This window comes from Rattus norvegicus, chromosome 9 (assembly GCF_036323735.1).
Source record: "Rattus norvegicus strain BN/NHsdMcwi chromosome 9, GRCr8, whole genome shotgun sequence".
Taxonomy (NCBI): domain Eukaryota; kingdom Metazoa; phylum Chordata; class Mammalia; order Rodentia; family Muridae; genus Rattus; species Rattus norvegicus.
Genome location: NC_086027.1, coordinates 73,244,205 through 73,256,321, shown reverse-complemented (window position 1 = coordinate 73,256,321; position 12,117 = coordinate 73,244,205). Strand labels below are relative to the sequence as shown.

At 42.3% G+C, this 12,117-nt stretch overlaps 1 long non-coding RNA gene across 1 annotated transcript; it reads left to right on the top strand.

Annotated features, from left to right (window-relative positions):
- The first annotated feature begins 828 nt into the window (after positions 1-828).
- On the top strand, positions 829-11,836 carry LOC108351945 (uncharacterized). Its single transcript, XR_005489167.2, has 2 exons — positions 829-4,192; positions 10,013-11,836. It is a non-coding gene; the product is annotated as an uncharacterized LOC108351945 (long non-coding RNA).
- Positions 11,837-12,117: the final 281 nt, after the last annotated feature.

Here is a 12,117-nt window from a genome sequence, read left to right as displayed (position 1 = left end):
GACTTCATCTAGACATAATTAGCCCCCAGGTTCTATCCCATTGGGATGTAGGGCTTTAGTATGTGGATCTGAAGCTGCTGGTGGTGGGGGGTACAGAGAGACACAGTTTTTATGATGGAATACCTGACTTCATGTCATGGTTTACACAACCCGGTTACTTTATCATCAACACACTGAACACAAAGGTGTTTTCCTAGCACAGTTTTCTCTGAAGAGTGAGCCAAAGGTGATATATCTGTGTTTCTTCCATGCGTCAGCAGGCCTACTGAAGTATGCTGAACCTTGTGCGGTTTTACATTCTTCCCTTGATGGGTCTTGTGCTCCAGTCTGGTGGTTCCTGTAGCATACTATACCCTCTGTCTTCATGACCCTTTATTTCTAGATTGTCTTCCTGCTTCCTGAGATTGTCTGCCACACTTTGCTTTTCTGATGAGATCTACCTTAAAAGTCATCTTCTCTGGGAGGCCCTCTGGGATCGTGTTAAAAACACCAAAGTGCCTTATATTTATCTGCAAGTGACACAAAATTCAGTGTCATATTTGTTTGAATTTTTGCTATTCCTTCTATCCAATGAGCTTTGGTATATTGTTTTGGGTACGTGAGGTCTAGCATACTGTTGGCCACAAGCAGATGATTAGGAATGCTCAGCAAATTCAGCTATTTGCAGAATGAATAAGTGCTGGCATACATGAGAATTCTAACATGATAGTGTGTATGTATATACATCCAGGAGATAAGAATGCTGGGCTCCCAGACGCTGGGGCGTCTTGAAATTCCTGTTTTGTTGGACAACTGAAGAAAGTACATATATTTAATCATTTAGCCACAGTTGTATAGTCTTGTTTAATGGGTAAATTGCAACTGTCTTTCTTTAAAATTATTTTTCTTAAGTGTAATCAGGTATATATTTTTTGATTCATCTCTTTTAAGAATATCCGATTTAGAAGACTTGCAATTCTTAAGTGAGTCTTGAAGAAGCTATTTGGACAATGGCATATCTATTAATAGATGGCTACAGAAGTAAAGGAACCTGTAGTGTACACAGATTGGAAACCGTGGTCTGATGTGTAGCCTCCCTTCAAACCCAGGAGACCATTGTACTGACTGCGCTTCCCGTCGCTGTAATTATCTCCTAACATTTTTATAGTGAGCATTGATTGCCACTTGCTCACTCATTCGGTTGGAGAAAGTGGAACGGTGATCAGGTGCCAGCATGGAGGCAGGGTCCATGCAGGTCCTGTGTGTGGTTTCAAAAGGAGCTGTTTGCATTACATGGGACAACCGTCTGACATTTCTGGGTTCAATACAAATGTTACATCTGGGATTTCTTTCACTTACCAAGGATTTTATTGAAGATACATGACAGATGGCAATTTTTTAAGAGGAAAAAAAAACATGAGATGGTGACTTGTATTTGAAGAGCATTAGGCAAAATGTCTGTTCTCCCACCGCCATCTCCTTGGGTGTATCATTCATGTTCTTTCTCAGGAAGAGAAGGACACATTCTGTTTCTTAGCTACTGAATCCTTCTCTGTCTTCTATTGCTATTGATAGGTAAGTAAACCTAAATTTGCTCCCCAAATTGTTATGGCTAAACACATGGCAGATAACAAGTGGTTCCACAAGCCGTCATCGATGCGTCTCAAAGTGGCTTTCTTCATTATTAACATATTTAATATGCTTACCAATAGGGTTTGGTGATATTTCCATATGTATATACACAGCCTTATTATAGCCACTGTCTTGTAAATTCTGTGAGAGCAAAACTGAGCCTGTCCTGTTCGTTCTTAGCATTTAATATGGAGAGGTAATGTGGTCGTGACAGGGAGTCATTCTGTTGTACAGTTTTGCTGGTTGTTGCCTTTAAATCAGGTTAAAGGTGAACATTCACTTGGTCTCTGCATCTGCTTCTGGCAATTGTTCTACACTTCCCTCTCGAGGTAAAATTTCTTTCTGGAAGATGTCCTTTGGAAGACATTTCAACATACAACACAGAGATTGAGATCGCTGTGTTCTCTGGGAGGGGAAGGTTAAGGAAAGGCGCCTTGTGTATCCCAGAGTGGCCTTGAACTTGGGGTGAGCCCCCTGCCTCTACTCCCCCAGTGTTAGGATAACAGGCACATTCTCCAGGCCTAGCATAAGACTGCGGTTCCCATGTTTAGAGTACAGGAAAATATGAATGTAGATGGAGATATTTATTTTCTTCCTGATAAACAATCACAGATGATCTGAGGCTGAGAGGCTGACAGAGCGGAATCCTAAAGTATGTGTTTATGTGTGCACTCACATGAGTGTGTCGTCTGCATGTCTGGATACACTGTTCTGGTACCCAAGGATGGGTTAGCAGGGCTAGGATTGATGACTGTGACATCTGATGAAGCCCTTGCTGAGCTCGGCTTTCTTTGCCAGAGAATGACCTATGTGTGTCATAATGGCATATCTCAGAAAGAGAAAAGTAGTAAATCCTAGAGTACTGCCCCCAGAAGTCTGTGTACTACAAGCCCAGATTTTTTTTTTTTTTTTTTTTGGTTCTTTTTTTCGGAGCTGGGGACCGAACCCAGGGCCTTGCGCTTCCTAGGTAAGCGCTCTACCACTGAGCTAAATCCCCAGCCCCCAGATTTTTTTTTTTTACTGTAAAGATTTTTCAATCTCGTTGGATGCGTCTGTGTTTATGCATTTATATGATTGGCATTGGACCAAACTGACTTAGAAAAATGCAGCTTAGATCAAGCAAGTAAAATTGCAGAACATGAAAAGTGTAGCCCAGGAAAGGTAACTACAGCAGGTTGCAGAGATCTAGAATTATTTTGCATTTAGAAATCTTTCTTTTGCATATCATATCCCGTTTTTTGTTCAGTCTCCCCGCATCTCCCATTGAGATTGCTTTGGAGGGATGCTACACACCAACTTTGCTGGCTCCTTTTTGTCTATCTAGACTAAAAGATAATTGTGGAAACGTTCTCCTATTATTGCTTAACATAGTGCAATTCCCAGGGCCGGAAGCAGCCAGGGCTCCCTTTGTCTAACAAACAGGTAATGCGTTTAAACAAAGGCTACTGGGTTTCTGCCAGGATGCAGGCAGACTCACAGCTAAGGAGTATGAAGGATGTTTCTTTCACTTCCTCCCTGGCCTTTAAAAACACTGGCCAAATAGTCAAATGCAGAGGCTTGCAAGCGCTGAACAAGATGGCTGGCAGATAAATTCCAAAACAAGTGGAGAGAGGTCATTTGCATTTCTTCTTGGAAGCCAAGAATCAGGCAGTGATGACCTACCTTGCTGCTATGACAAGAACTTCAGTGATTGTTCGGTTTCCTTCAACAGCTTCTCCTTTTCTCAGTTATCCATTTGGGGCTTTAGCTTGTATCTTGTGTCTTTAAATAAAACAGCTGACTTGCCTTGCCTGTGACCTCTGGGAATAATTTAATTCTTGCAGTGGGAACTAAATATCCACACAGCAGCAAATGAAAATTCTTCTCTGACCCCCAAACCCCAGACATGTGGGCTCCTCAGTGCTCTCCTTGGCTTGGAGATTGGGGAATGTCCATGCACTGTCTTTTTAATATTCCAAACCATCTCAGAGGTCAAAGCTGTAAATCTCAACAAGATATGGATGTCAAACCTTTGTACAATGAGGGAGGTATGTGAATTTTTATAAGTGGAGGTATACTGTAACAGAGAGACAGGGTCATTTAGTGATCTATCCAGTCTGCAGTTTTATGATAGAGCAGGAAGTCTGAAAGGGGAAGAAATTAACATTAATTCAATGCTCAATTAATGCTAGGCCACTTGGAGTGAATTAACATATCCAATTCTCACAACAAAGTTGCTATCCATCTATTTTACAGATGAGGAAGGTGAGAATTAGAGCGATTTAATAAAGTGCTTAAATTCACACACATGAGGGGAGACAGAAGCACAGCACAGGCTCATGTCGAACAGCATTCTGAGCACATAATATGAACAAACTCAGGAAGAAAGCCCGCCTACTCTTTTCCTGTGGACTGTGGCAATACTCTGCCAGTCTAGTACAGTAGTACTAGTATTTTTCCTCTTGCTCCTTTGCCCGCCCTTTTGAAAAGCTTTGGTTACCTCTCAGGAGCTTCAGTGAGGTCTCCCTCACTTCTTCAGGCCTTGCTTCCCAATGGGGTGAAAGTGGCAGCAGCATGGACCCTTTGCCAGAGCATCAGGAAGGTGAGCAGTCGAGCAGGGGTGGGCATGAGTTTCAGCTGACCATTACTCTCCTGTCCATCTAGAATCAGTTTGTATATTTATATTGAGCCATCAATCATGCACAAGTGGTGGCCTCTCCTTGACCACACCATAAGTATTACCTATCTGTGCAATGCAGTGTTAGGTGCTGAATTAGGATGCCTTCAAAATGGATACATTAGAGACATAATCTCTAGCTCAGAATGTGGTTGTATTGGAGACCTGGTCTTTTTTTGGGGGGGGGGGTCATGATAACCAAGGTAAAATAAGACCATAAGGGTTGACTTTAATATAACATGTCTGATGTCCTTTACTGAGAGAAGAGGTATTAGGACATGAATGTGAGCACACAGAGAAGAGATCATGGGGGCACAGCAAGAAGATGCCAACTATAAGCCAAGTTTATATATGCCTGGGCCAGGGAGTGGCGCTATTAGGAGGTGTGGCCTTGTTGGAGTAGGTGTGTCACTGTGGGGGTGGGCTTTAATATCCTTGTCCTAGCTGTCTGGAAGAGTCAGTCTTCTACTAGCCTTCAGATGAAGATATAGAACTCTCAGCTCCTCCTGCACCATGCCTGCCTGGATGCTGCCATGTTCCTGCCTTGATGATAATGGATTGAGCCTCTAAACCTGAAGCCAGCCCCAATTAAATGTTGTCCTTGTAAGAGTTGCCTTGGTCATGGTGTCTGTTCACAGCAGTAAAACCCTAAGACAGACGTTGGTACCAGGGACTGAGATATTGTTGTGATAGACCTGACCATGGTTTTATTTGGAAGAATGTGGATTTGGAAAGTAGTGGAATGCTTTAAATGGGGCTTAATGGGCTATCTCAGTAGGAATATGGAAGACATTTCTTACTGAGAGTGATTTGAACTGTGTGGACCGGACCTAAGAGGTTTCAGTAGAGAATTTCAATATGTGGCCTAGAGACTGTTTTTGTGGGGTTTTTGATAAAGAATGTGGCTACTTCTTGCCCTTGTCTGAAGAGTCTGCCCGAGGCTAAGGTAAAGAGACTCAGATTAATTGCACTGACAATGGAAATCTTAAAAATGCCCAGCAGAATCTTTGTTCTCTGGTTAAGTCTCATGAAGAGCATTTTGAACAAGCCTAGCAAGCTGAGAAAGAAAAATATAAAGTATATGGATCAAGTATTAAAGGGACACCAGGAAGTGAAATGGTACTGAATGCTGTGTTCAAGGATATTAAATTGAATTAAGAGAGTGGTAACCTTGGGGCAAGATCCTACCCAGTTAAATTTAGATCCAGGCATGGTGGTATACACCTTTAATACCAGGAGGTAAAGCAAAGCAGATCTCTGAGTTCAAGGCTAGCCCGAGACAGAGCAAGTTCTAGGTGAAGAAAAGCTTAAATCTAGACATGGTTTAATTCCATTAAAGGTACATACCTTTAGTTCCAGGAGACAGGCATGTAGATTTCTGAGTTCAAAGTCAATCTACAGAACAAAATTCTGGACAGCCAAGCTTAGGCAGTGAAGGAGTTGGAAAAGAGGAAACTAGTGACAATGTAATAGAAAAGGGGGCCATATTCCAGCTCCTGCAAGAAACAGAACTCAGCAGTTTTGTTGTCCGTATGGCTCTGACTTTAGAGTGATAGCCAAGGTTGTACCTTGTACTGCAGCTGTACTTGGTAATGTGTAAGAGTCACCCAGTTGGTACTGGTTTTGAAGGCATGGAGGGGTCTTGAAGAGCAGCTGAGGCTGGGCACTGTGAGAGGACATGGAAGGCCACTGGTGAAGGTGCAGCCTTAGTTGTAGTTGATGGCCCAGGACTAAAGGGATCATGCAAAGGACTTGAGGCTTTGAACCATGAAGAGAGCCTATGAGAGGGGCTATTGGTGAAGCCTAGTTGCAATGGAAGTGTATTAGAGATGCCCGTACCATGGGGATGATTGCCAAGAACAGCAGCAGCAGTGGAGTGGATCAATCTGATCTTGGAGTGCTAGAGGGGGCAGAGCTGGAGAAGTGACACCAGCCCTTTGGAGCTCAGAAGATCATGTGTAGATCCCAGACATTGAAACAAGAAGTAGTAACATTGAATTTGCCTTGGAGATGCCAGAGCTGTGGGATACCTGCCAAGGAAAGCTGCTAACAGGAAGTGGAGCCAGCCCAGGAGAAAGAGAAGTTTGTTGCAGTCAACAAAGATGACAAAGGAGTTGAAGATCCGAAGACTGATTTGGCATCAGACATGGATATGCAGAGTTTGGAGTTTGCCTAGCTGGTTTTCTGTCTTGCTTTGGGGATCACAGTTATGTGATTGGATGAATTTCAGAAGAGGCTTTGAATTTTGGACTTTTAACATTGTTGAGACTGCTATAGACTAAGGGGACTCTGGAAGCTAGACTAAATGTATTTTGCATTATGCTATGTTTAGGTATGGCCTCCATAGACTCATATGTTTGAACAAGCATATGGGGGCCAGTGAGTGGAATGTGACAGTTTGTATGCTTGGGCCAGGGAGTGGTGCTATTAGGTGTGGCCTTGCTGGAGTAGGTGTGTCACTGCGGGTGTGGGCTTTAATACCCTTGTCCTAGCTGCCTGGAAGAGTCACTCTTCTACTAGCAGCCTTCATATGAAGATGTAGAACTCTCAGTTTCTCCTGCATCATGCCTACCCGGATACTGCCATGTTCCAGCCTTAAGGATATGGACTGAACCTCTGAACCTGTAATCCAGCTCCAATTAAATGTCCTTTATAAGACTTTCCTTGGTCGTGGTGCTGTCCATAGCAGTAAAACCCTAACTAAGACACCAAGAGACATCAGAAAAAATCTAAACACCAAACCTTCTGTCTCTAGAACTGTTATAAAGTACACCTCTGTGCTTAGAACACCCACTCTGGTATCCTGATAGGAAAACCACTGTGTCTGGAAAGCCTCTAGTACAGTGGTTCTCAACCTGAGGGATGTGACCCCTTTGGAGTCAAATGACCTTTCACAGTGGTTGAGTATCAGATGTCCTGAATATCATATATTTACATTACAATTCATCACAGTAGCAAGATTACAGTTTGAAGTAGCAACAAAATAGTTTTATGTTTGGGGTCACCACAATATGAGGAACTATATTAAAAGGTTGAAGCATTCGGAAAGTTGTAAACCACTGTTCTCATGTGTGAGACTCTACGAGCAACTTAGCTATCTAGTTGGAGAGACAGATAAGGCACATGCCTACCTCTGTCCTCTAGAGTGACAGATTGCATGTGTAGCATTTAGAACTTAGAGAACTTTGCTATTCAGAGCTCCAAATACCTCCTAAGAAAGCAGATAAATAAGCACCACTATTAGCTTTACCCACATAGGCGGATCATCAGAAGTTGACAAGGTCTATTTATAGTGTTTTACAGGAGCAATCATAGAATGAACTTTGTATGGATTCTGTAATTTATTTCCATTTTGAGTACATTTGGCATTGATATTGAAGCTTTCAAGGCTAGGAGCGCTGTGGTCTTGGGGCTAGTTCTTATTAAGCATTCTCTCGTCTAGTGTGGCTTTATTTCAGGTGTTGTCTGAGTTCTGCACAGTGTGTTGTGTCAGCATCAGAAATGCCGTTGAATGATAATAATAAGAATGATTGCATATAGAACAAGATGGGATTAAGTTCCAATTCTGTTCAACTTGATATTTGACCTCTCTGACTCAGGTTGCCATCTTGGAGATGATTTTGATAAGTACCTTATCATCTCTGAAGAGTGGACACAATCAGGCTTGAAAGGAATTTAAATCTTGGAATAAATGTGTTTCCAATGCAAATTGCTACTCACATCTTTCTACATGTCTCATAGGTTCATATCTCTAATAGGAAGAAAAACTTTCATATATTGACAGACTACAAATGAGAACTAAGTAAACTTGTGAAATGAGAAAGATGGGGAAAACCAGGCATGGCAGTACACACTTGTAATCCAAGAACTTGCGAGACCGAGGCAGGAAGACCAGGATTTGTAGGCCAGCCTAAGCTACGTTGTGTGATCTTGTCTCAAATTTTTTTCTTCTAGAAAGTGGGAAGGTTTGACTCTCCATCACTATCTGCCTGCCTCCCTGAATTAGAACCTTTGACTCTCACAGACTTAGACTTGAAAGACAAACTATATGCCCTGCTCCTCAGACACAGCCACGTACACTAACAGCGTGGCTGTTCCCTCCCCACTGTCTCCTTCCCACAAGGTTGTTAATTCTGTTTTCAATAGAGATTCCAAGAGAAATTGAACAAGTCATTCAGCAAGGAGGGATTTTCAACTGTGACTAGACTACTTGCATAAGCCATAGTGGCGCATGCTTTTAGTCCCAGGATCTGGGAGGCAGAGACAAGTAGATCTGTGTGAGTTCGAGGACAGTTTGGTCTGAATAGTGAATTCCTATTAAGACCTTGTTTAAAGAACAAAAACAAACAAAAAATCATCAATGACAACAAAAAACAAACCAAACAAAAAAATAAAAAAGGAGGGGCTCAGGGAGACAGCTAGGTTGGCAAACCACTTGCCATCTAAGTGTGACGACTTGGGTTCAATCCCCAGGACCCACGTAGAAAAGCTGGTGTGGTGGCCTGCACTTATAATACCAATGTTGAGGAAGCAGAGATGGGAGGATCCCTGGAGCTAGCTCTCCAGTAAGCCTTGTCTACTTGGCAAATTCCAGGTCAGTGAGAAATCCTAGTTTAGAGAAAGTGAAAAAAAAAAAAAGAAAAAGAAAAGAAAAAAGAAAAAACTGAGGTTGATTTCCCATGAGGAACAAAATCTGAGGTTATCCTCTGGCCTCTCCCTGTACACATGCACGCACGCACGCATGCTTGAAGGTTCATCTACTGAAATGTATGGACGTATACCATAGTGTCTGATGTTTATTGATGTAAAGGGCAGATCCTAAGGGAACTATAAAATTCTATTAAGTTTTTGGCCTCTCAGAGTATACAGTCTGTGGGCAGAAATGCCATGGTAAGAGTATACTTAGGCATTTGGCAGCAGAAATGCCATGGTAAGAGTATTCTTAGGCATTTGGCAGTCACCACCTCACCTTCCATCTCCAGAGAGAGACTCTGATGAGAAGTCTTAGTGTCGGGGAAATTACACAGGCAACAGAGGGACACCTTGTCTCAGGGAGAGTAGCCAGAGCTGGGGCAGTCTCCTGGAGAGCCACATGTGATAGTATGGACCGGTGTGCTAGATAATTTTGTTGTTGTTGTTGTTCAATTTGTAGCCATCTCAAGGACCACAAATGAACCCCCAAGGCTTGAGAATCTGACCTCATCTGCTCCTACAACAATTTCCTTCTCATAGCCTGTATCTTCTCACAGATAGTTATTTATATTTATTGACTTATATATTTATTTATATTTTATAGATTTGCCAACCTGAGAATTGAACTGAGGCCTTATATACACCAGGCATGTACTCTACCACTGAGCCACCAACCCCAATGCTGTGTAGATCTTTACAATACCCAAGTTTTGGCACTCCTGTTCTGGAACAAATGTAACTACCCTCTTATTTTTCAGAGAATGATGACTTCAAATGAGATGTGACTGTCACATCTTTTGTTAAGAGAAGAAAAAAAAGAAGAAAAACCGAAGCATAACAGCAATCAATTATTAAGCAAAGGAATACATGTTAAGTTGCAACAAAATGACAGACATTTGCACACCTCATTCTAGATAATGTCAACAGTAAAACTCACCAAATTCTTTGTGGTGTATTGAACAAGGAGGAGCGATGTGCATAGGAATCACGCACCTTGCTCAAAGTTAGACATTCGACAGGAGTCAAATTGTATCTATGGTTTTGTTTTCCAAGGCAATGCTCCTGATCGAAAGAAGACACGCTACCTGTGAGTTGAAGCGTTCTGGATGCAGACTAACAGGTAAAGTGATTGGAACTTGGTCTTGGCTGACTTATAGGCTTTGGCTGGACAGTGAATGTGGGAGAGGCTGTCCCAGGACTGTAGGGGCTAGAGTGACTGAAACTACAGGTTGGGAGAGCACCAGGAGCATTTGGGTGGTACAACTGCAGACTGGTTGGTTAGAGAGGAGGGCTCATTCATGTGATGAAATGACAGACAGTCAAAGGGAGGGGGACAATGGAGACTGCTTCTGCCCTTGCGATTTGGTAGTTTCAGGCATCTCTGTTAAATGGGGACAAACAGCGCTGACCTTCCCCCATAGGCAGGCTGAGGGTTCTGAATCATCAGTGACTGGAAGTGGTAAGCTCCATTATGTAGGGCAGGATATTATACCCACCAGCCAGCCATTCTGTGCAGTTGGATTTTTGTTCCACTGAAAGAGTCTCTTGGTGTGAGCTCAATAACTAGGGGCGTGCTGGTAGTTTCTCTGCGTTGCCAGAGGATTTCTTCCAGTGCCTCCTGCTCTGAAGCACCTCTTATGATTAATTAACCTTTTGTGGAATAACTAGGACATCTGTGTGGGATGAGATGTACTTCGGTCAGACTTCAGCTTTGAGTTCCTCAGCAAGAGGATAATTAATTATAAAGAGCTGTATGTGAGCAGAAGAGAGTTGGAGGAAGTCCAAATGAAGCAAACATCTAATTATCAATGAGCAGGAAGACTTTTATTTTTGTAAGTCATTGTTGTTGTAGGAACAAATAAAATGCTTAAGGCAAAGTAAATAAGAGGTAGTAATCACAAGATGCTTGCTTTGACTGAATGCTTAGTGTAAAAAGAAAATTTGGATTTTTTTTGTTGTTGTTGTTGTTGTTTTGTTTTGGAGCTAAGGTAATGAACTAAATGTAACCAGATACTGAAAATGGAGGCCAAGTTAGTTTCTCAGATGAGGATGCATTCCTTCTGAGATAATTGTTCTGTTGACTTTTAACAAGGGCACATCCGGCATCATCTGCCATTATTATCGCTTGCAAGAGGCAATAAGTAGCAATCTCTTATCTGGAGAAGAAGGTTGGGCGGAGACACAAAGTAAGAGATAATATATAAGAAGCTAAAAACTGCAAAATCAATTTCTTTAACAGAAACGGCTTTTGTGGTGGAGATAGTTTCCCAACGCCTTGCTCCCTGAGGTGAACCTCCGCAACATTTAGCTTTGTCTGTAGAATACAAATCTTTCCCAGAGCCCATTTGCCCGGCATGGTCTGAGTCTGGCGTGACTTCCATTGTCACAGTGATGTTAGTGGGTTAGGGGGGAAATTTCCACCCTGAAAATAATATTGCATTCGCTAATTCAGTTATTAATGATACTGTGCGACTTCTTCTGAGCATGAATATGCTTCTCTAGATAGGCTTAGAAAACCCACTACCCTTCCACTGCCCCGGTGCCTTTATTTGTTCATTCTTCCTACTGCTGTAAAAGTTCTCATGCCTCCTCTGCTTCTCTCTACCTCTGTTGCTTCCGGTTAGTATTTAGAGAACACCAGATGCATCTCTCAGTGTCTATAACTTTCTACTGTCTGCTGTTGTTGGAGGATAATTCTCCTTGGGTGTCTTGCAGGTCTGCATACACAATGATCAGAGAAAACGACAAATTTTGCTCTGGACTGTCTGTTCGTGGTTATTTGCATTGTGTGCAGGCTTGGAAGATAATGATAGCTTCACCCTCCAGAGAGAAGGGCAGCCATTTTTATTGTTATGGATAATAAAGATATCGTCTCTTTTGGGGGCCAAGTTTGGAGTAATCATTTAAACAAAGTGTAGGTCAAGTTCTCAACTACTTATTAAAGCATAGTTTACCTTTTTAGGAGAAGTGGGGCTTTGTTGGAAGAAGTTAGGCCCTTGGTGAATGTTTTGAGAACCTAGTTCCTTTATCTGTACTTTGATTTTTTTGGGGGCCATGAGGTTCTGCCTTTCCTCATTACATGCTTCTCACCATGCCTTGCTTCAGACACATGACACCTGAGTCAGCCAGTTACAGACTGGAACCTTGGAAGTTTTCAG